The sequence below is a fragment of the Lycium barbarum genome, chromosome 5 (genome assembly GCF_019175385.1).
Source record: "Lycium barbarum isolate Lr01 chromosome 5, ASM1917538v2, whole genome shotgun sequence".
Classification (NCBI taxonomy): Eukaryota; Viridiplantae; Streptophyta; class Magnoliopsida; order Solanales; family Solanaceae; genus Lycium; species Lycium barbarum.
Genome location: NC_083341.1, coordinates 89,172,592 through 89,197,157, shown reverse-complemented (window position 1 = coordinate 89,197,157; position 24,566 = coordinate 89,172,592). Strand labels below are relative to the sequence as shown.

Sequence of the window (24,566 nt, the reverse complement as noted above, 5' to 3'; positions counted from 1 at the left end):
TCTTTCAATTAACTCCTTCTTTTCTTGTGCTCGCTTTCATTTCCGTTACCACATAATCTGTATTCTGAACCTTCCTTATAAAAGAACTTTATAAGTCTTTCTTATTCGTTCTATACCTTGCCTTTCCATTTCGCATTTGCCTTTATACCTCAGTCGCATAGACCACGTCATATCCTTTAGTCACTTCCTCACTAGGCTTTACTCATTTTCATAACAATCCTTATTGTATTCACATAATATCCTGTTCGTAATTAATCCTATGGTGTAACACTTCTTAACCTTAAGGATTCAAGATTCTTACTATGGTTTAATTACACTCTGTGGAATAGGCGTACTTAACCCTTTTACCCTTTCTGATTAATCTTAGCCTTAATACCTCACAGGCTGTCTTATCAATACATTCATATTCGTCACAATTCTTCCTCCTCCGTACTCTTGTCTCAATCATACTATTACTCCTTTTAACTATAGACTCGTCGTAATTTATCCCTACTGATCAATTCAGTTGATATCTCAACATAACACTCTATTAAGATTTGCCAGCCCTTTCTAAATCATCTTTTATTATCACAAGCCCTTCCAAATTGTCTTAACATTTCATTTTTACCATATTGATCTTGACCTCGTAATTACTATTACCATCAATTCAACTGTTAACTTATTTCTCGAAGTCAGACTTGCAACTTGGTCAAATCCTATCATTACTATTGACACAACCTTTCAAGACATATTACGAACTTATATCTCATTCCCTTTTTATTTCTAAGAAAATTTTGACAGAGTTTCCTCTATATTTCTTACTATCCCAACACCTGCACGCAGGAAATACCAACAATGCCTCACAGGGCCAACATATATACGTATATATCATATCATATCATAGCCACACAGGGCTCCCAATTTCAAGTAAAAGTATAAAGATGTCGAAACTTACCTCACATATCACACCTCGAGACGTAGCTAATCCTTTAACGATCTGTCCTGTTGTACCTTCCTATCTACCTTCCCTTTCATTCTTCAACTTTACATTTCAATCATACTTCAATATTCTTACCTTATCTGACATGCTTCTTTCGCACCGTTGCTTACCTATGTACTTTGTAGCTTCCAATATCATCAGTCACTTTCTTCTGGCGATGTCGTTCTTCAGCTGAAAAAAGGGTTAGTATAAGGAATTTCATTTCCTATAGCTGGGCTCTATCGCACGATCTTAGATATGAAAGAAAGGTAACATCCTAAATGTCCTGTAGCTTCCTGTTTATAGATGTGGTGCACAACACACCGATAAATAAGACTCTACTAGACACGGTCTGTAGACATTCCGAGGATGAACTGCTCTGATACCACATTTGTCACGACCCAACCCCATAGGCCATGACTAGTGCCTGAGCTGGACACTCATACACGTACCTGTTAGATATAGCCAAATTGACTATGAACAATATGGAAACTTGCAAAAGAACTCCGAAGGTTCATTACGTCATCATATATATATTTCCAGATAACTGTCTCCTGAGGAGTCACAACTGATCAAATCATAAAATGATACGCAAGCCGAAAAGGCCGCCACTACATATCAATATCATGCGCAAGCCGACAAGGCTGCCACTACATACGAACATATCCATAGCACATCGTATAGACATAGCTGAACAAACTTATACACAACCCACACATATATCTACAGACCTCTAAGAGTATCGATAGCGAAATATGACGAGACAGGGCCCCGCCGTACCCCTGGGCAAAAATATACATACATCATAAGATCTGTACCAAAAGTCTAGGCTCCGGAACAACAGAGCTCTCCAAGACAGCTGAGTGGAAGTCCTATGCTAAGGGGTCACCAAACCGACTATCTGTACCTGCTGACATGAAACGCAGCCCCCCCCCCCCCAAGAAAGGGGGTCAGTACGAGATATGTACTGAGTATATAAATCATGAAATACAATAAAGAGGATCATTACTGAAATAGAGATTACCGGAAATAAGTATGACTTTTAAAATATCAATACACTTGCCTTATAAAATGAAAATCATGCATATCAATATCCTATATCATATCCGGCCGATTATGGGACTCGGTGAATAAGGTTGCCACATACCATCCTTGGTGCCATAATCACATCATCATATCATCACATCATCACATCATCACACCATCACATCATATATATATATATATATATATATATATATATATATATATATATATATACCGTCTCCCGGTCCTCTAGTGAGGGACTCGGTGAAAAATGCAGTAAACTGTGCATGAGAACGTATCCTGGCCCGGGACTCAGTGAAAGATGTATTGAGGCATGCACGAGTAGATTACCCTTCGAATGTCACAATGGATTATATCAAAATACAACTTCTGGAATCATAGACACGTATTAAGACATAATGAAATAGCTTCTAGAAATCAAGAACATTAGCCATCCTAGTGGCTCTAAGAATAGGAGCTTCTTTGGAGTCATATATATACGTCGTCTGTTTGTTTCATAAAGATCATGCCAAAATGAAAGAAGGGTTAGCTTTACATACCTGTTATAGGTTAACCGTAACCAAGTTCGCTTTGTCGTCCCTTTAGCCTATTTAATATGAAAGTAACGCTATCGTTAGTAAACTATACTTTCTAGCTTATAAATCTACAACCAATCGCTTATAGGAATCATTCTTTAGTTCAAACTTTCTTGATTAGGATTTTTGTTAGTTAAGAACATAACGAAAATCGGGCAGCATTTCCCCTATATAACTCGCCTAACCCGAACTTCCAATTAATCTCCTGTTAACACAGCAATACCAAAAACGACAGTAATAGAAATATTCATATCATATCCTTACAATCCAGCCCATAAACAACTAAAACAACCCAATAGCCTTTCTTAATCCTTTTCCAATCCAAATCATTAACATTTAAGATTATACATCAAACAGACCAACATACGCTTTGTATACGATACGTTATACACTTCTTTCTTCTAAATTTAGAAGCCATATCAACGACAACACGACAACACGACAACAAGACGAACAACAACATATGAACAAAAACCACACTTTTAATCTTTTCAACTCAACAATTCCACATAACAACTACAACTCCCAATATCAACGAATTCATACAATTTCTTACTTCCAATTTCATCTAATACAATTTTAATCTTTCCATTACAATACCATTAATCCAATTATACCATAAAATGAGAAAATCTTACCTTAATTTAATCGGAGCAATTTCTACACTCACTTGCACCAATTTCACTATTTCTTCTTCCTCAATTCAATATCCAATGTTGCTATCACCTCCTTGGACTTGCAAATCACCTTAGAATTTAATCAAAGCAACAAAACATATTTTTTTCTTCAACAACCATGGCTAGCCGAGAGCAGCAGCCATGGCTAGCCGAGAGCAGCAGCCATGGCTATGCTCTTCTTTCTCTTTCTCTTAAGCTTCAATTTGCAAAATGAAATGAATGCTAAATTTGGTCTTTAGCTTTACTATTTATATGAATCCTACTAGCCCTACATGTGCCCTCCATGGTGAATCATCATTTTAATATATTTGTTTATTTTTATTTTTTTAATTAAAGAATCGGGTGGGGGCCCACTTTAACTATATAGTTAGCTAACTTAATTAATCTTAATTTAGTCACTAATCTCCACTTAATAATCTAATCATAATTAATTAATCTCTAATCTCCATTAATATTTCCACACTAATTGGAATTACAAGAAAATCGTGTACTTATTAAAATTGTGATTAAAAGTCCTTGTCTCATATCCCAAAAATAATCTCGTCCTTAACTTATGTCGATTAGCTTACGAATAATTCAACGTATAAAAATATGGGATATAACACTCACGAACACGTGACCTCATACGCCTGTGCTATAAAAGGCAATGATATGGAAGAGGATGAAATCGAATCCGTATTGTTGAAAAAGTTCGGGGAAATTCTATCAAAAGGAGCATTGACTTGGTACGACTATCTGTCCGAGCATTCAATCACTTCTTTCGAAATGCTCGCCGATGCGTTCATAAAAGCACACGCCGGAGCCAAAAAGGTGCAGGCTCGGAAGGCGGATATTTTTCGTATAGCCCAAAGAGACGATGAGTTACTGCGTGAATTTGTCAACCGGTTCCAAAGGGAACGAATGGAGCTCCCACCGATTCTGGAGGAATGGGCTGCATAAGCTTTCACAAAGGGGCTCAATGTTCGGAGCTCGACGGCTTCGTTCAAATTAAAGGAAAGCTTGCTGGAATACGAGGCTGTGACATGGGCAGATGTCCATAACTGATACGAGTCGAAGATTCGGGTGGAGGATGACCAACTCGAGCTTCCCCCGGGGCCAGTAAACATGAACAAAAGTTTTGAGAGACTAAGGAAAAATTACGAACCGGAGGCAAGGTCATCGAGGGAAAGGTATCGGCCATATTCTCATTCGGAGAAACCAAGCTTCAGGTCAGAGAAATCCAGGGTTGGCCCGAGCCATTTCTCCGGTCGGGGTGATAAACGGGTCGAGCGCCCATCGAACAATTGAGGTCTCTCATTCAGGAGTGATACCGGAAGCTCTGCCAGCAACAAAGATTCTCCGAGGATATCGGAGTACAACTTCAACGTCAACACCTCGGACCTCGTATCGGCCATTGGCCGTATTCCGGATGTAAGATGGCCGAGACCTCTAAGGTCGGATCTGGACCAGCGGGACCCAAACATGATGTGTGAATATCATGGAACCCATGGACATAGAACTGAGGATTGTCTCCAGTTAAGAGAGGAGGTAGCCCGGTTACTATAGAATGGCTATCTCTGAGAATTGCTGAGTAAAAGAGCCAAAGGTCACTACAAGGAAAGGGAGACCCCTAAAAGGGCCGAGCCAGTAGAACCCCAATATATAATCAACATGATAATTTGGGGCACCGATACCCCACGAGGGTCGGTGATTCAACGAACCAAGGTCTCTGCTGTGAGTGAAAAATGCGGCCGGGATTACACACCCGAGGGTTCCATCTCTTTCAGCCACGAGAACGCATAAGGCATCATTCAACCGCACAATAATACATTGGTAATCTCTATTCTTATCTTTAAAACCCAAATTAAACGTATTTTGATTGACCTAGGTAGCTAGGCCAACATCATCCGGTGGAGAGTGGTCGAACAGCTAAGGCTACTCCATCAGATTATACCGGTAGCTCGGGTACTCAGCGGGTTCAACATGGCGAGCGAAACCACAAAGGGGGAGATCTCATTGCCGGTAAGCATCGATGGCACTATCCAACAAACGGTGTTCTATGTAATCGAAGGAGATATGAAGTATAATGCATTACTGGGTAGACTCTGGATACATAGCATGAGGGCCGTGCCGTCCACATTACATCAACTGCTGAAATTCCCAACTCCGGAGGGGGTAAAAACCATCCGAGGCGAACAACCCGCTGCAAGGGAGATGTTCGCGATCGAGGAAGCGACACATCAGCCTAAAAAATCGGGTCAAAAGGAAGACGATTCAGCCGGAGAAAAGGACACCAAATAGCAATCAAAGCAGTCGGGGTCAGATTCGGGGTATGAAGAGGATGATTTTGGTGTACCCAGATCATTCGTCATGCCAGATGACTCGGATGCAACCAAGTCAACAGTGGAGGATCTGGAGAAGATCATCTTGTTCGAATATTTACCGGACAGAAAGGTATACGTGGGCACGGGGTTAACCTCGGAGCTCAGGAACAAGTTAATTGAATTTCTTCGAGCTAATGCCAATTGCTTTGCATGGTCCCACATAGATATGACAGGTATACCACCGGAAGTAACAACTCACAAGCTCGGTTTAGACGGGAGGTTTCCCCCGGTAAAGTAGAAGAGAAGGCCCATGGTAGAAGCAAAACACGCCTTCGTAAAAGATGAGGTAACAAAGCTTTTGAACATAGGCTCTATCCGGGAGGTAAAGTACCCGGACTAGCTAGCTAACGTAGTAGTGGTGCCGAAGAAAGGTAATAAATTTCGAATGTGTGTTGATTACAAGGATCTAAACAAAGCATGCTCGAAGGATTAATTTCCGTTGCCTCACATCGATAGAATGAGCGATGCGACGGCCGGGCATGAGATGCAAAGTTTTCTCGATGCCTACTCCGGGTATAACCAAATTCGGATGCACCCGGAGGATCAAGAGAAAACATCTTTTATTACCCGATATGGGACTTACTGTTAAAATGTCATGCCTTTTGGACTAAAAAATGCCGGTGCAACTTACCAACGCCTAGTTAATGGGATGTTCGAAGAACAAATAGGGAAAAAAATAGAAGTTTATATTGACGACATGGTAGTCAAGTCCCTGGAAACAGAGGACCATTTGAAACATTTGCAGGAAACCTTCGATGTGCTCTGAAAGTATAACATGAAGCTCAACCAGGAAAAATGTGCCTTCGGTGCCCGGTCTGGAAAATTTTTGGGCTTCATGGTGTTAGACTGGGGGATTGAAATCAACCCGGACAAAATCAAGGCCATCTAGGTAGTGAATAACGTCAAAAGAGTGCAGAGGCTCACCAGAAGGATAGCGGCGTTGAGTCGCTTCATATCGAGGTCCTCGAATAAGAGTCATCGTTTCTTCTCCTTACTGAGGAAGAAGAACGATTTCGTTTGGACACCGGAGTGTCAAAGAGCTTTGCAAGAATTAAAGCGATACTTGTCCAACCCGCCGTTGTTGCACACACCAAAGGCGGACGAGCAACTTTTTCTCTACCTTACTGTCTTCGAGGTAGCGGTAAGTGGCGTTTTGGTCCGAGAAGAATCAGGTACGCAATTCCCTATTTATTATGTAAGTAGAACTTTGGGGGATGCGGAGACCCGTTATCCCCACTTGGAAAAATTGGCATTGGCATTGGTTAGTGTTTCTAGAAAGCTCAAAGCTTATTTCCAATGCCATCCGATATGTGTAGTGACTACTTATCCCTTAAAAAACATCATGCACAGACCGGAATTATCGGGTAGACTGACTAAATGGGCCGTAGAAATTAGCGGATATGATATCGAATACAAACCTCGAACGGCCATCAAGTCCCAGATCTTGGCCGATTTTATGGTGGATTTCACCCCGGCTATGGTCCCCGAGGTTGAGAAAGAACCTTTGCTAACCTCAGGGGAAGCCTCGGGTAATTGGTCACTACACACGGATGGAGCCTCGAACCTCAAAGGTTCCGGGCTAGGAATCGTCCTTAGAACCCCGACCGGGGATGCCGTTCGACAATCCATTAGAACTGTTAAATTGACTAATAATGAAGCCGAGTATGAGGCTATGATTGCAGGTTTGCAATTAGCCCAGAGTATGGGGGCTGAAATAATTGAAGCAAAGTGCGACTCGCTTTTGTTCGTTAACCAGGTGAATGGCATCTTCGAGGTCAAAGATGAACGGATGCTAAGGTATTTGGAGAAGACCCAAGTGATACTACACCGGTTTAAAGAATGGACCATTCAACATATACCGAGGGAGCAAAACAGCGAAGCCGATGCCTTGGCCAATTTGGGATCTTCCCTCGAAGGGGGAGAAATTAACCCTGGTACTACACTGCGCTTAATGAATACGGTGATAGACAACGGGTATACCGAAATAAACACAACGGGTTCAACTTGGGATTGGCGCAACAAGTACGTCGATTACTTAAGAGATGGAAAGCTCTCGAGTGACCCAAAGGAATCCCGGTCACTAAGGACAAAAGCTGCGCATTTCTGCTTGGTAGATCGCCAATTATAACGACGATCTTTCTTCGGACTCCTAGCCAAGTGTTTGGGTCCCATAGAAACGGACTATGTTTTAAGAGAATTCTACGAGGGGACTTACGGCAACCACTCCGGTTCAGAAGCCTTGGTTCGAAAAGTTATAAGGCCGGTTACTACTAGAACCGGATGGAGGAGGATTCAAAAAATTTTGTCCGGAAGTGTGACGGGTGTCAGAGACATGCTCCGATGGTTCATCAGCCCGGGGAGTTGCTGCATTCGGTGGTGTCACCTTGGCCTTTCATGAAGTGGGGAATGGACATTGTCGGTCGACTACCATAGGCACCAGGTAAAGACCATTTTAATTTGTTTATGACTGATTATTTCTCCAAATGGGTTGAAGCGCAGGCCTCTGAAAAAAGAAGGAAGTCATTGACTTCATATGGGATCACATCATCAGTGTTCGGCATCCTGGCCGAAATAACTTGTGATAATGGACCTCAGTTCATGGGCGGCAAAGTCAGTGATTTTCTTGAAGGGTTGAAGATCAAGAAAATTGTATCAACTCCATATCACCCGTGTGCGAACGGACAGCCGGAATCCACGAACAAAACAATAATCCAAAATCTGAGGAAAAGACTCGAAGCATCAAAGCATCACTGGAGCGAAATATTACCGGAGTTATTGTGGGCTTACAGAACCACATCGAAAACTAGCACGGGGGAAACTCCTTTCTCGTTGTTCTACGGGGCCGAAGCCCTTATTCCCATAGAAGTTGGTGAACCGACTCTCCGGTTCAGCTATACCACCGAGGAGTCAAACGAGGAGGCCATGGCCGTAAAACTCGACCTCACGGATGAACTCCGCGAAAACGCGTTGGTCCGTATTGCTGCCCAGAAACAGAGAATGGAAAGGTACTACAATCGGAGAGCCAATTTTCGGCATTTCCAAGTTGGGGACTTGGTGCTTCGAAAAGTTACCGTGAACACCAAGAATCCCAACGAAGGAAAATTGGGTCCGAACTGGGAAGGACCGTACAAGATAACCAAGATAACGGGCAAAGGATCGTACCAGTTGGAATCCATGGACGGGCAACGGTTGCGCAATAACTGAAATGTGGCTCATCTGAAAAGATACTACTGTTAAGGTATGGACTCCCCGTGTTTTTCTTTTAAACTTTTTCTTTTGCAGGAGGTCAAGTACCGGATAAAGTTAGAATCTAGGTCTGAAAACACGTGTTGCACTCTTTTCCTTAGTACGGTTTTGTCCCTAAATGAGTTTTCCAACAGGGTTTTTAATGAGGCAACAAGTACAACGTGTTACTCGACGAAGATAAAGGACAAACGCCCGGAAACTCGGGGTCACACCCTACGAGTGGGGACTTAATAGCACTCACCCGACCTTGCAGCTCGGATAAGCACTAAGGGACTATTGTACCCACTTCGAAGCTTACCCCGATTAGCGGAAATCGGAGGAGCTAAACAAAACAAAACCGAACCTTTTATATAAGGCTTCGATGTAAGGGCCAAACGATCAGAATGAATCGTGCCCACTCAATATTTGCTACGGCAAAGCCAAGACCGGACCTTCTGCAGTAGGCTTCAATGTAAGGGCCAAACGATCAGAATGAATCGTGTCCATTTAGTATTTGCTACGGCAAAAGCAGAAGGAAACAAAATTCCCATAATGTATGTACGAATACTTGCAATACAAAAATCATCAAAAGTTCGGATAACGATATCTCGGATGTCTTCTTGATTAAAACACTACCCCGATGATTATCGCCATATTTCGGCATTACTTCATTCACATACCCTATTCCGAGCACTACGGTCGAAATTCGACAAAGGAAACAAGGTCATAGTGAACCGAGCCAAAATTGTTAACCCCTCAAATGGGGACTGTTACATCAAAATTTAGCTAAGGCTGAGATTCAGGTGTCCGAAAAATACCGGCCCTAAAAATGTTCAAAGTGATTCGGAGACGTCTGAATTCACAAAGCATAAGATAAGTCCCACAGGCAAAAACTCCATAAAATTCCCAGACAAAATGTACCGGATGAAGAGAAAAGCCGATATTCAAGCACAGTCAGAAATAATGACTCCTTAAAACAGACCGACAATTCGGGAAAGAAATCATAGCAAACATTCAAACAAAGTAAAGAATCAAGAAAAACGCATGTTCTATTTATACAAAGGATTTTACATTGGGGACTCCCGCAAAGACAAAAAAAATAAAAGCTAAGTACGGGCCTTAATCTATCCGGTATGGATGGATCCGAAGTGCTCGGACACTGTCCACTAGGAGTCGTCGGAGTCAGCCCCGAGGGCACCCTTAGCCTCTTCCTCGATTCTTTTTGCTTCAAGGATCAGGGCCGGAAGATCCGCAAAGACATGCTCGGCTTGCTCAAGGGTGATCTTCCGAGACTTTCACTTTTCATACTCAGCAACAATAGTAGTATTAGCCTCGGCGGCCTCCACGCTCTTTAGATCTTCTTCCAAATCGGCCTCGGCCCGGGCTAGCTTTGCCACCAGAACATCCCGAGCCTCTTCGAGGACACTTCGCATTTGAATGTGTGACTCGAGCTCGGCCTTGAGAGTGTCATTAGCATCGACCGTCTCCTGGAGCTCGATTTTTAGATCATCACATATTTGGGCCCTCTTCACCACCTTCTCCTCGAGCACCCTCATACGCTCTTTGTACCGGGCATTCTCAGATTCGAGCAGTCGATGCCTCTCGGCCATGCTCGTAGCATCGGACTTGACAGAGTCCAGCTCCTCCTGGAGTTGAGTGACGGTGGTTTCAAGCTCGCCAAGCCTTGAGGATAAGTGAGCGTTGTCTCGGCTAAGGCTGATCTTGCCCGCTTCGAGACGCCGGTTATATTTGACCATCTCGACCAACTCACCCTTTAATTGACGATTTTCGGCCTTTGTTCCATCGAGCTCGGGTCGGAGGTTGTAAAGAGTAACTGCTTGGTTCAACTCATCCTCCTTCACCCGCAGAAGGTGCAGAAATTTCTCCGTCTGAGCGTCCAGCTGGCCCTTGAGATCATCGACCTCTTACTGGGCACGGATGAAAGCCTCATTGACGAGCACCACACTCTGCAAAAGAAGTCAAAAACTTGAATAAATGTGATTAAAATTCTAAATGAAATCATGAAAGGATGGTTGATAAACTTACCCGATTGCCTGCGTACATACCCTCGTTGATGAGGCATTGCCAAGGGAATCCGCTCATCGTTCGTTTGTTCGAGTCCGAGACAAGGGGCCTCAGGTAGCTCGCCACGCTCACCGGGCCAGAAAGAAAGCTGCAATCCTCGGGAACGGTGATCACAACCGACCTTGTCCTCCTCGATTCCATACTTGGGGCCGAAAAGGTACGGACCAAGCTATCCCTAGCACCGGGCTCGGTGGTCCGATTAGCAGCCCTCGTAGCTCGACGGATTGGGAGATTTCTGAAACCAGCAGCTTCGCCGGTTGCAGGAGGAGTGCCCGAGAACATGTCCTCAAACTCATCCGACCTTGAAGCCGGAGTTGGAGAACTTGGAGCGGCCTCAGTAGCTTCAGAGAAGGTAGGGGTCTCCGTAGTTGCAGCTGTCTCGTAGTCAGGAAACGGGCCAATGGCCATTGGATCTTCACTCTCGGGGGCCGGCTCAGTTCTTTGACCAGCTTCGGCAGCAGCTACCCCCCCCCCCCCGGATCTTCTTGTCCTTTGCAGGGGGGTTTCTTCGGAAGAAGCTTCACCTGAAAAATCGACGAATTCAATCGACCTTAGAGGAGTCGGGTAAAGAATTTCTTCCGCACCTGTGTGTAATGCCGGAACCGAAGGTCCTTCCCCGGCTGAAGGAAGGGGTGAAACGGTGATGCCCTCCTCCGGAATGAGAGCCACGGAAGGGGTCGCACTAATACTCTGAAGGAGGAGTTGGGGCTCTGCTTCATCCCTTAAAGTCCTAACGACGCTCCTTGCCCTTTTCTTTGGTTTCTGCCCTTTGTCCAAGGGCCTTTTTCTCTTGGCAGCAGCAGCAAGGATACGGGATGCACCCGCCGAATCGAACTTGGGTGCCGACGTTGCTGGTTCTGCTGCTGACTCCGGCCTTGGATCCACCGAGCCCTTAGGTAGACCTGAAAATCGAAGATGTTACAGAAGGGTAGAAGATGCAATGAATACGGATATAAGCTGGGTTTTACCGTGATTCTGGGCGACCCATCGGACACGTGACAGGTGTCCTCACATCTGATCGTCGTGGGCATGTTGGCTGAGGAGAGCAGTAACCCAATCGTTGAGATCTCGGATGACCGGAGGAATCCAACCCACGGCTAACATATATAAGAAGAGTAGTGAGAATGTGGATAAACTGAAGTTCAACAAAACACACTAGCAATTATTAAAAGAATTCAGACTTACGATTATTATTCCACCTTTCCGGAAAAGGCATACAGTTGTCCGGGATAATGTCCGAGGTCCGCACCTGGACATATCGCTCCAACCAGCCCCTGTCTCTATCTCCGTCCATTTTTGAGAAAAATGGATTCTGGCTACGCTTTGCGAGTTTTATTACGCCACCCCAGAATAACCTCGGAGAATATAAGCGTATCATGTGGGCCAGCGTAAGCTCCTTCCCGGTATTATTGGCCAACAGCCGGAGGCAGGCCATGACCCTCCAAACAATCGGACCAATCTGTGCCAAGGTTACGTTATAGGTCCGACACATGTCTAAGATGACCGGATCGACCAGGGGGTCGAGCTTGAGAGTGAAAGGGTAAGTATAAACGTATAAAAAACCTTCCCGATGGTCAGTGACTGATTCGCTTAGCCCGGGGGCAAAAACTTAAACTGAACGGGTGTCTCACCCGCAATCAGCCCGGACTAAGTCGAGTTTTCCCTCGGTAATGGACGAGGGATAGCGTCTCACATCAAACCCTCTATCGGATACCGGAGAAGGTTTTTCGACCTCAAAATCTTTGTTGAAGTTAGGTTTGGCCGGTATAATGTTCGAGGCTGTGGGCTCGAAAGTGCTATTTTTCTTAGGTGGAGAAGTTGGCTCAGTTCCTTGAGACGAAACCGAGGGAATATCGTGGGAAGTGGTTTCAGTGTTATCAGACATTTGGAGATTACGAAGAAAGATTTGGCAAAATTCGAAAGAGAAGTTAAAAAGTGAAGTAAGAGAACAGACAGAGAATTCAAAAATGGCAGAAAATGAGAGGGAGAAGCAGCAGCCTACTCAACAAAAATGGTTAAAGTGGAGAAGTTGGCAGAATCGTTCCTTTTTACGTACTACAAGCAACAAATCAACGAGAGATGTGAATTGGAAGATGGTAAGTGAGGAGAAGAAATGAAGAACTGAAGCTGTAAGAAATGAAAGATTGAAGCTGAGATTAAGGGGATCGTAAAATGGAAAAATGGAGCGTTGGAAGACGTTATATAGACATGGGGTTGAGACGGTTACAGTTCCCGACCAATCGGGGAGTGCCACGTGTCCCATCATTAATGAGGAATAACTTAAAGCGACGTGCATTGCGGCGGTTGTCAGCGCGGACCATCCGGGGTGAGACACGTGGTCGATGGCATAGGGACGTGACGCAACGGTTCCCACCAAAATGAAAATATAACAACGGATAAATGGAGTCACCGGTTTCTTGATTCATCCACTTCCCGTTACTCCAATAAAACTTCGGTCCGGAAAGTGTGGAGACTATTTGTATACGGTAAAAATCGAATATATGGTAGACTGGTGAGACCGGTGACCGAGGGAAGAAAGAGATCAACACGGGTATGGAGATTTACTTTCTGGATCGGAGGAGTGCTTGAACCGAGGAAAGGGAAGAACATTGTTTGGTCCGATTTTTCCATAGCCGAGTTGATCATGACCGTTCCTCCGTTTGATCGTGGCTGTTAGTCCGTTTGATCGTGGCCGTTAGTCCGGGAGATCCGTTACGCGATTGCCACGCGTCGATAACGTCCTGCCATGCTCAACTGCCAATCGTACGGGTGTCAGACCGTACGGCCAACCTAACCCAACCTAATCCATTTCAGAGTTTTTTCTTTATTTTTTAGTTTCTCATGTTGTATGAAGCCCATGGGGCAATACTATAAATAGGGCTCATTGCCCTACTTTTGAGGGGTTGGCTTCCTCATATTAAGAACACTTTGTAATAGCTAAATATATAAAATCTCCCTCTCTAACATCTGATTTTGGTCCGGATTAGCATGTTCATCCTTTAGATCTGTTCGATCAAACAATATTTATATATTACTAGATACAAATCTATAGAAAACCACTGATTCTCAGTTGCTCCTTCATAGCATATTCAGATATGCCTTTTCTCTATCAAATAAATTGAGGCTCAACCACATATCCTATACCTCACCCATAAATTTAATTGATTATCCAAATACGAGGTAAACATTGTCTATACTATTTCAAAGGTTCAACCTTTAAGCTAACTTGTTCTTTCTCACATAGTTTATGAGGATTAGGGAAAACAACGATTGATATTCAAACATTAAGCCAAGAAATCCACAAAAAATTTTGAGAAAACTCCCACTTTCAATCTTTAAGCTAACTTGTTGAAGAAAACCCCAACGACCTCAGGCCACTGATATTCCAACTTTAAGCCAACAAAAACAATTTCAGTAAAACCAAATATAGTATTGAGAAGGAAAAAACAAGAACCTTACCTTGAACGGAATCTTGAAGGGTCTGGTGCTGAGAATGAGAGTGTGATTGAAGAGCATTAGACTGCTCTAAACACTGTTTGAAGAAACAAACGTCTTTATCATCCTTCAGGAAATCAACGAGATCTTTACTAAACAACTTCAGTTTCTCCACATCAATGTTACTCCCATCCACCATTCTACAACACGTTTAGGGCTTTTGTTTTTCTTTCCCCAACAGGTGCTTAGTAATTTGAAAAGAATTGCTAGTTAGTATGGACAATTTGCAGGATTGCTCTGCCAGGGATGGTCTTTAACTTTTGTCCCACAAATCGGTGGTTTTTAATTTTTATCTTCGGCCTTTGCAAATATATATATATATATATATATATATATATATATATATATATATATATATATTTGCACGGATTGTCCTTCATTTGGGGTGATCTTTAATTTTTGTCCTTCAAATCGGTGGTTTTAAATTTTTCCCTTCGCCTAATACCCTGAAGTTGTGTGTTCGAACACCAGCTCAATAAAAAAAAATCACAAGACAGAATTTTACAAATCTGCCTTAAGTCAGAATTTTACAAATCTGCCTTAAGTCAGAATTTTACAAATCTGCCTTAAGTCAGAATTTGGGCCTTAAGGCAGAATTTGCATGGAAAGTATTCTGCCTTAAGGCAAAAATTTACAAATTCTTCCTTAAGACAGAATTTCGCTACAAACGTTAAAGACCACCACAGCGAAGGGCAATCCTGCAAATTGCCCACAACATTTCACAAGGCATAATTTACATGGATAGAATTTGTAAAAATATGCCCTAAGGCAGAACTTGGGCAGAATTCTGCCTTACATATATATATATATATATATATATATATATATATATATATAAAGGCAGAATTTGTATGGGAAGATTTGCAACGAAGGGCAAAAGTTAAAGACCACCAAATTGAAGGACAAAAATTAAAGACCACCCCAAATGAAAGGCAATCTGCGTAAAAAAAAAAAAAGAGTTAGTATTATAAGTACGTAATATTTATACTCATAACCCCTCTCTCTCTCTCTCTCTCTCTCTCTCTATATATATATATATATATATATATATATATATATATATGTATATGTGTGTGTGTGTGTGTGTGTGTGTGTGTGATGCCACATTTTAGTCCTCTACTGAATTTCTTTAGTGATTTTAGTAAATCCTTGGGTATTTCATTAATTAACACATAACATTTATTAATTTAAACCAAAATTCAAAAATCGTTGACATTATTTTTCTTTATTATTCGGTACTATTATCTTTTAGTTCAACTATTTTCACCACAACTCCTCAAACATAACAAATTGGAACATAAACATTACATTTTTTTTAAATTAATTTCCACTAAGCGTACTTAGTGGGGACTTTTATATATTAAAACAAAAAATAAAATAAAAAGGATGTTCAAAACAAATAAATACAACAAAGCTAAACTACCAAAAAAAACAAGAAGATGGGATCTAGGACCCTCCATCTCCAAAATCCCCCAAATTGCTCCCAATGTTTGTTGCTTCGTTCGATCTTCAACTTTTAATATTTCAGTTTCAGCTTAATTGTCCTCCTTGTGTGTACTTACCATTTGACCTTCAACTTATTTTCGATGCCATCGATGTTGTGTTACATCTGAGATTCCATTGCGGCTTTTGAAGAACAACAAGGATCTGGAACCATTAAGTGAGTACTTACCGCTGCTTATGGTAATCTGTTTTTTATTGTTGTGTTGTGAGGGTTCTTTGCCTATCCCTCACTTCCTACGATTTTTTCGTCTTCATTCATAAAGTATTAGCCTGGTCCGTATCCTTAAATATGACATTGAGCTTTATCCATGTTAAGTATCTTCTTAGCTGCTGTTGGTAAATCTTTGAACTGATATGCTTGAAATATTCCATGTTGTCCAAGGAATAATTGGCCAAGCAATCTGCTAGTTGATTACCTTCTCTGAAAATGTGTTTTATTTGTGCTTCACGAGTTTCTATGTCCCTTTAAATTACTTCTATCAGTTCTATGAGCTCTCATGGTGGTTTTTATTGTTTTGTATGATTTGCTAAAGAACCTTTGAATTTATTTCAGTATGAAAGTCTGTTATTTGGTCATATCTGAAAAATAATAAAGCTTGCCTGATTGCTACTGCCTTTGTCTCCATATATGTTGCCATGTGGATTTCCTCTTCTTGTGGATATGTAAGATCATTAGTGTGATTCCTTACACAGAATGCATATGATATTTCCTCTACTAGCTCTAGTTGTATTGCATTTCAACATCTCATTCATTGGTGTGTTCCATTGTACTTTGACATAGAACAATCTAGGTTTGTCATTGCCCAAGTATTTGTCACGACCCAATTTATGGCTCGCACTGGCACCTACCTTATTCTCACCTAGTAGGCAAACCATTACCAACCAACTCGTTGTTAAAACTTGTTTCTCAATTCAATAACTGATAATCATAAAAATAAGTGAGGAAACATAAATGACCCTCTTTATAAATTTAGAAATTATAATTCTCGGGACCTAGTCTAGACATGTACATGAGCTTCTACAATACAAAGGAGTAAACTCAAAATAAAATGACACCACTTTTGCATTGGAATAAGACACACAGAAGCTATAGAGAGATGTATGCCCCTTCCTCTATCGAAACCTTCAAGCCGTAACCTGAAACACATCTTCACCTCGAAAAGGATGTAGCAAAAGTAGTATCAGTACACCATACGTACTGGTAAGCATCATAGGCCGACTAAGATTAGTTCACGCAATACGATATAGAGTCAATCAGAATCAACAGATAAGTACAGTCATAACACCTTTCTAAATGCTACCCATACTTTACCAGTTCCAACATAAACATGCTCATATCCCTTTACCATGTCAACGCAACTACATGATGTAAGGATCAACAGACAACAAACAGTTACATTCAAGATAGACTCCAAGACTAGCTAATCCACATCAATTTATAAAGAACAGACATCAACCTCCATATCAACCAATACTAAGTACGACCACTAATTTTTACATTTTTCCTCCTTAATTTAACAGACTCGTAATTTGACAAATAGACACAACAGCACGACAACCCACATCAAACATTAGTTATAAATCACTTATCAAATAGAAAAACTAAGCAAATGCAATACAACCAACGGCAGTATCTCAACCGTACTTCCAAACCTGAACAATGCTAAATGAAATCACTCCAACACCACCTTTCCTCATTAGTCAACGGAGCCATGAAGTTACATGTAAACACAACCACCCATAACCAAAATATAGATAAGCTCGTATAAACTTATATAGCAACCTCCCTTTCATTTGGGAAATAAAATATTACACTTTGATGAAGTAAAATGTTACTAGAAAACTTGTTCACTTTGGGATGAAGCAACAACACGTTCTCAAATTATGGGGTTCATTCGAAGGAAGCAAATCAAATATCGGGAATCCCGTGATGCTACTGAGATTCGAGTTCTTGTTGTTGTTGTGGATTTGTAGGCTACTCCAGCTCGTGTTGGCTGCTATATTAAGTGGATTAAGGTAAGATTATACTCTTCCTTTATGTATTTGATCTTGTAGATGTTGTAGCTAGCTTGTACATTTGAAACCCCGTGAAATATTAGTCGGAAATCGTAGTTGTGTTGTTGTTGCTTGTCGAACTGTTAGAGGATATTCTTGTAGTATTTTATGGCTCGTAATTGATAAGAGGACTTTAGCATGCTGTTGTTGTGTTTTTTTTGGTATACTTAGTGAATTTGGAATAAAGAAGTGTATTAAGTATCGTCTACGAAGAGTATATTGGGTTGTTTTGTTGTACATCTCTAAATGTTTTTGATGTGAGTTTAAATAGGCTTATATGAGGTTATTGTTGTTGTTGTTGGTTGTTGGATGTGTTGTAGTGATTAAGAAATAGGGGAAATGTTGCCCATTTCAACGTAAAACGCATTTATCATTTGATATACACGATATACTAGCGACATCTAAGTTTATATAAATATTCCCTTGTTATAGGATTGTTGTAAGCGTTACGACGAGTTTGTTGTTGGATTGTATTGAAGACTTGAGGTATGTGATGGCTATCCTTTCTTTTCTTGTCATGATCCATATACAGTAAGTGCTTATCGAATCTTAAAGAAAGAGAACTATTGTTTAGAGCTATCATAGAGGTGCAACGTTTTTGTATCTTCCCAGTGATTCTTATCTGCCCCTTAGTTCATTGTCGGTAGATGAGTTAGAGAAAGGCATGTTGACATCTTCATATATTTCAGTCTACACATAATATACAGCATGATATATACATATATTTTCTTTAGCCTGGCCACTTGGTCAGTGAGACATTTTCTTTAGCCTAGTGAGAAATTTTATTTAGCCCGACCACTTGGTCAGTGAGACAGATATGCCTAGCCTACAGGTCAGTGAGATAGATTTGCCTGGCCGAACGGCTCAGTGAGACAGATTGCTTGGTCTTATGGTCAGTGAGATTTTACAGTTGTCTGGCCACTTGGTCAGTGAGATATACATTATTATTATATTGCATTTCATACAAGACAAGTCAGGTGAGGTATTAAGGACAATATTTGACCTCCATATTATTATGCTCTTAGTTCAGTTTAAGTTTCAGTTATCTATTCCCTTACATACTCGGTACATTGTTCTGTACTAAAGCCCCTTTTACCGTAGGCGTTGCATTCATGCCAGCAGGTATAGATAGACAGACTGGCAGACATCTCCAGTCGACAGGATCTGATATCAGCTGTTCGGTGAGCTCCCTTATTCGGAGTTGCCAGGTCTTTTGGAGTCCTTTTTTTGCGCTTACAGACTTGATGGGTAGGCCAGGGCCATATCCCAACCATGATGCAGTTATGTTCTCTTAAGAGGCTTGTAGACGAGTCCTTTATATACTATGTCAGTGTGATAGCCTTTCCGGCTTTTGTCAGGACCCGACTAGGGGGCCATGACGGGTACCCGGAGCTGACTACCGAGCACCACTCATTATGCTAATCATTATACCCAACCTGAACATACACAATCTCGAAGGCAACACATACATACATATAATATATATATAAGCCCTCACGGCTGCAAAAATGATATACAAAAATATACACTGATGTATCCATGAGATAACTACTACCCACGCATCCGTATCTACGAGCCTCTACTAGAGTATTGAGACATAAGGACGGGACAGGACCCCGTCATACCCAAATATATACACAAAAGAATATGACCATAAGTAGCACCTCCGGAGTGGGAGAGTGCTCCTTTGAATCTGCTGATAAGCTCTTATAGGTTTGCACAGTCACCATATCTACCTGTGGGCATGAACACAGTGTCCAGAAAGAAAAGACGTCAGTACGAAAAATGTACTGAGTATGTAAGGCATGAGTAATACTAGCATATTAAAGAGATAATGAGACATGAGGTGAAGATATAACCTGCTTAGCTTTTAATAGAAAACACATGTTATGCATACCAAATATACCATCATCGTTAACCCGCGTCCGGGTAACTATCGCACGCCGCCCACTAGTGGTGTCATGTCCGGCCATCTAGGCACGGTGTTATCTCAAGCCGCCCGCCTTAGCGGTGTCATGCCCGACCATCTAGGCACAGTGTAGTCATAAGCCTCCCGCCTTAGCGGTGTCATGCCCGGCCATCTAGGCACGGTGTAATCTAACCATCATATACTCATCATAAAGCATGCATTAGAAATCCGTTACATACTACAATTCTATCGGGGTGATGTAAGGTCGAGAACCCCCGATTCCATTATGGATTAGTCATGATCATCATGTGTCACCTTGAAGGAACTAACATTATAAGGTAAGTCTTGCAACAATGAACAACATCAAAGAATCGTAAAAGGATCATTAGCTTCGTAGGAATATCGTATCATCAGCTTTAGAATCTCTAGACTTAGACTCATCATCATCATTATCATATTCATAACATATCGCTTATCTTTATCTCATGATAAGTTCTTAATAGTCATAGGCTTATAATTTTCGGAATATGAGAAAGTCATGGGAAGATAAAGGAGGTCATATTATAGGAATCATGCCTTAGAAAAAGAAGGGACTAGCCTCACATACCTTTTCGTCTCTCCAACTTTATCAATTAAATGCTTTCCTCCGATGTTCACGATTCTACATTCAAGAGAAATCGTACTAAGATTAGATAATTGGAACATACTTAGGCTTAAGCTAAAGCTAATGAAAATTGGGAAGCATTTCCTTTGTTTCTACAACTTCCTCCATATGATATAACAGCTCCCAACCATCAATAACAACATTTATTATATCATAATCAATAACTTCGACAAGTTCAACATTATTCAATTCCCACAATTCCTTACTAAAATGATTCATGACCATAGCTATGGCATAACGTCGTATTCGTTCTCATATAATACCTCATTAACATCATTTGTATCATTCACAACAAGATATCACTCATAACATCTCAAGAATCATGATCCATGTCAAACTTCTATTCAAGAATACCACTATTCTTATATTTGTAACCCATTTTCTACTTTCTTCCATAATCGAAGTCTTTCAACCATTCAATACTCTTAATAGCATGAAATGAACATAAAACTCACCTTTGATTGTGAAGGAATGGGTTTTGGATGGAATTGCTGCACTTGGAGAAAACCCTAGCTTCAGTTCCAAGGAAATTTCTAGCTTCCATGAACCTTTGTTAGCATTCTTGCACTTGATTCCACTAATTATAGGTGTTTGATCTTGGATTCACCTTGAATTTATTTTGGTATGATATATGGAATGTTCTAGAGCTCTTGATAAAGGTGGAGAAGTTGGGAAATGAAAAATAATAACTTGGATCACTTATTTATACTTTGAAAAAAAGTTGTCCCGATTGTGCTATACGGATACGTATACAGTCCGTATAAGTGATCGTACTTCACCATCAGGGATCGTCCCTTCCTGTTGAGGTTATATACGGACCATACAAAGTTATACGGACCGTATAAGTGGTCGTATAACTCCACTTTTCTGAAATTATTTCCGTCATTTCATTTGATCTCAAATCCTTATGGACCTTCTTAGCACTTGTTTAGCACTTCATTAACAACCTAAGGAGCGTTAATATGTTCGGATGTGTGGGCTCGGTTCAGATGAGATAGCCAATTTACACATATTCTCAGAGTATGGCCTTGTTGGCTTTTTGGCATTGTCCGTGTGCAAGTAGGCCCTGTCGGCCTAAGTTGAGGGTTACCCCTCCGGAGTTATAGACTCAGAGTGGTTCGCTTGGGCCGAGTTGTTACACCTCGCAGTTTGGCACGTTAAGATTCACTAGGTAATAGTCGTACTATTGTGGGCGCGGGGTGTAGTTAAGGATGTACGAGGTTATATATATGATCATCCTATGATCATCGAGGTTAAGTTTGAATAATAGGTCATGGAAAGGTTGGAGGACAAATAAATCAAGAGAGCTAAGGTGGGGCCCACACGTCGGGATTTTATAAAGGACATATGGAAAGTAATACGAGTAGTACATGGGGAGTTGAGCAAGTCTTAAGAAAGACCCTTAGGCCAAATATGGGCATAAGCCCTCCAAAAGGGTAAACTAAGAAGGTGTTTTCGGATGATCTGACTTGAAGAGGCCAAAACGCCGCTATAAGTTTTGAATTTGGAAAAACACCAAGAATGAAAGTTGTAGATAATTGAAAGAGATTTCCAACCATAGGTTGTGGGCCCTCATACGATATCGGTATCATACGTTATGCGGGTTTTAAGATCGGCTGTCAGGGCAGGGAATTAACCCTGCACGAACGCGCCAGAAGGTGGCGCGAACGTGCAGTGCAAGACCCTGCAACTCAGCGCGAACGCGCCAGAAGGTGGCGCGAACGCACTGAGTTAATTTTAAGTCAGTCCAAGCAGAACCTGGACCGTTATAAAAAAGGGGGTGACCCCCCATTTCTCAGCCAAACACACCCAAAAACCTCCTAAATTCTCTGGAAAATTCCCCAACCTTCCCACACCCACTTTTAAGACAAAACCAGGTATAATTTCAAAATTCTGATCCGGATAGCGTATAGTTATTGTTGCAAAATCATATAGCGGTGTGTTGTGGCCTAAACTTAAGGTGGAAAAGTGAAGATACAACAATATTAACGGGATAAAGGTATGGATCTCTTCCTGTTTATGTCAATACCGGCTTATTTACAAAGATAGAGTGGTTAAATGATTGTATAGTGAGTTGATTAGTCATGGAAATTGGAAAACAACGTGTGGGCTGTTTTATGGAATACTTTGGTATAAGAAATGATGTTATTGATGTTGGTATTGTTGTTGTTGTTATTGGTTGTTGGATTAAGAATTTGGGCTAGGTGTATAAACAGGGGAGATGCAGCCCGATTTTCGGCAGAATATAAAATAATTTCATTTGAAAACTAGGACAAGTGTGTGATGATGAGACTAAAGTTTGTGTGAATACTCTCGAATGTAGAATTACGAGCTCGAGTGGATAAACGTAGCTAATAAGAGGTCGAGCAGGTATGTTAAGGCTCGTCCCTTTCTTTCTAAGGCATGATTCCTGTGTTACAATTTCATAAATGCTTCCATAACTTCTTTGTTTTCAAAAGTTAGAGGTCTATGATTCCAAGGCATGATTCCTTTCCCGATAACCTGTAAATGTTTTCCAAAATGTCCGTATTTTTCCAAAAATAGAGGTTTATGATTTTGTATGCTCTTATGACAACAATGATGGACATGTTTTTATCATGATGACAATGATACAAAAGAGGAGAATATTACTATGATGACTATGATGAGAACGATTTTATGTTTAAAGGTTCCAAGTTTATGTTTTGAATGACGGTATAAGAATGTTGAGCTATTTCTTGATTTCTCAATTTTATTCATGGATGATGACTTTATTTTTAAAGATTCCAAAGTATATGATTGTTCTATGTTTTCTCTTGATGTTATTCTTCATTGATAGTCTCACCTTATATTAACTGTTCCTTCAAGGTGAGACAAAGCGATGATTATTCCACAATATAATCGGAGGTTACCGACCTTACGTCACTTCGATAGAGACATAATCTTCCTTGGGCTCTCCTGCATGCTGCTTATATATTATACATGTATATGTATATGGGGAATATGGGGAAAAAGGTTGAGGCGCTATAGACGCATAACCACATGATCAGTTGGTGTAATAGGATATCATCCCGGACACGGGACATATGTGGTTATATGAATCGGAGCCGACGTTCCTCGGCAATATGATATGTTCTATTTTATGTATACTTGAACAAGAAATGTTTTTCAAAGAATGCTAAGCATGCATGGCTTTCGCCCTAAGAGGCACTCATATGTACAGGTTGCTCTTTTATCTCACGATATGCTCTATATTTTCATTCTGCTATTACTCATGCTTTGTATTCCTTACTATGTTATTTTTTATGCCTTACATACTCGGTGCATTACTCATACTGACGTCCCTTCTTGTGGATGCTGCGTTCATGCCCGCAGGTAAACTGGTAGATGCGTCTGATCCTTAGGAGCTCCACCAGCGGCATATTGAGAGCGTTCCAATTGTTTCGAAGCTCCAATTTATTGGTACTACTTTTGTGTACATGTTTGGGCACGGTGAAATTTGGCCCCTCCTTGTTGACATATGTATCTTATTTAGAGGCTCGTAGACAGACGTATGTGGATCGATGTTTTCATAATTTTGTTCGTCTCTGTCGTTGTATTATATTTTGATAAAGCTTATTGACATACGCTTATGGATATGCTATTGTTGACTACGTTGAGTAAAATATGGTTGTATCGTCCATGTGGCCCACTTAGTAATAAGAATGGAATACGAGATAAGAGGTGCTCGGTATAGTAGTATCGGGCACCCGTCATGGCCTCTAGTAGGGTCGTGACAAAATTGGTGTCAGAGCAGTTCATCCTAGGGTATGTCTACGAGCCGTGTCCGGTAGAGTCCTATTTATGGGTGTGAAGCGCGGCACATCTATAAATAGGAGGCTACAGGGCATTTAGCAATAATTAACCTTTTTTGTACTCTAAAGCGTGCGATAGAGCCATGTTATCAGGTTCCCCTTTTTTCTTAATCGTGTGTTATGATTTCAGCAATGCCTGTGAAGAGGAAAGCTACGGCGGCCCAAAAGGGCAAGACG

The 24,566-nt window shown here is 41.2% G+C and overlaps 1 pseudogene; it reads right to left on the bottom strand.

The window, feature by feature from the left end:
• The window catches only part of LOC132642557 (kinetochore protein SPC24 homolog), a 41,960-nt pseudogene extending 27,394 nt beyond the window's left edge, over positions 1 to 14,566 (bottom strand).
• Between the last annotated feature and the right edge of the window lie 10,000 nt (positions 14,567 to 24,566).